Raw genomic sequence first — 1,670 nt, 5'->3', positions numbered from 1 at the left:
TGGGCCCTGTCTAGGTCCTTCTGGGGATGGTTTGGATCCAGACTTCAGCCACAGACAGGAGGCAGCAGTGCCAGGGTACATCACACAGAGAGAACTCAAGGGTGTGGACCCTTGAGAAACCACCTGAGTTTCAATCCGTCCTGCCTCTAGTTGTGCGATCCTGGCACTTCACATCCCTTGTCTGTGCCTTGATTTCTTCATTTGTAAAGGGAGGTGACTAACAGCTCCAACTGCATAGGAGTATGAAGATTGAATGAGTTCAGATGAGGCTATGAGATGGCACAGCACATGGGAACCACAGTGTTAGCAATTGTTATTGCAGTCAGAAAACCCATCTTCGTTCTACCATTTATTGGTTGACCTTGGGCAGGTCCATCCTTGTCCCTCCCTGTACCTCAGTTTTCTTCTCTGCAATGGAGTTACGCTCCTTCCCTCAGTGAGAGGAAGAGAGTGGAGGACCAGCAGAGATGATGTAGGTGAACATGGGTTATGTGTTGTGAGTCGTCGTGCACATGGGCAATGTTATCATTGATTTTGAATCCATTTGAATTCTTAGTTCCAAAAGGCAGAGACAGGTGATTTCTTAGTTTGCCCTAGCTTTGCATAGACAGGAGAGACACTAGGGGCAATACCTATTTAGCAGATGAAACCGAATGTCCATCTTAGAGGCTAGCCTGGGCCAGGCTCCACTGCTGGCTTCAGGGCCACAGGCTTAGGTGCAGGCCTGGGGAGGAGCTCTTAGACTGTCCACAGCCTCCCTCTCTGGGGCAGTGTGCCCCTGGGTATCATGGGGCTGTTGGCTCCACCCAGTGGGCCAGGAGCCTCGCTCTGCACTGTCTCTGGAGGTGCCTTGAGTTTACCTTCCTGGCCTGCTGCGGTGCCTCAGGGCTCTCAGGGAAGAGGGAGGGGACAACTGGAAGCAAAATGTAGAATGGTAAAGTCAAACTTCTTGGTAGCAAAACTTTCCTGGTTCCAGGGGGTAAAAACAACAACCAAATGGTCCTGGCCCCATGGAGCAGGGCAGAGGGCAGAGGGCAGAGGGCAGAGGGCAGCTAGCCCACCGCCTTTGCTGGTGTCTGCAGTGCGTGAATCATATCTACGTCTGTGAGTTCTGAAGGTTGGATATTCACCTCTGCTCCTTCCTCATCCTGTCTTCTCGGTAAACACTAGATAAGTACTTACTGAGCTGGGTGGATTTTCCATTCATGGTTCCCTGGGGCACAAGTGGAGGTGGTAGATCTGGGCCCTCTCTGGTCTAGAGAGAGGAGACCCTTTTACAAAGGGCAGGCAAGTAGTGTAGTTCTGAGAGGAGGAACTGATGGCAGAACTGGCTGAGCTGCTCAGGTAACTGCAGAGGGTCTGGGCCTGGACCCCCAAGGCAGTCCCCACTGAATGGTCAGATTGCCTGAGATAGGTGAGCCCTAGGATCCCCTTAAGCTGCTCTCACCCTCCCTCCCCCACAGTGAGTCTTGGGCATGGGGGATGCTCCCCTCTCTACTTGGGGAAGGGGCCTTCCTAATTATATCCCCCTCCACTCACATGGAAATGAGTTTGGATTTTCTGAGCGTACACCAGCTGGCTGGGGGGGAGGCAGCCCAGAAGGCTGCTGGCTGGGGAAGGGAGGAGAAAGGAGAGGGAGGGGAAGGAGCCAGGCCAAGATGAAAAATTTC

Source organism: Theropithecus gelada, chromosome 7a (genome assembly GCF_003255815.1).
Source record: "Theropithecus gelada isolate Dixy chromosome 7a, Tgel_1.0, whole genome shotgun sequence".
NCBI classification, from domain to species: Eukaryota; Metazoa; Chordata; class Mammalia; order Primates; family Cercopithecidae; genus Theropithecus; species Theropithecus gelada.
This window is presented reverse-complemented; position numbering follows the sequence as displayed.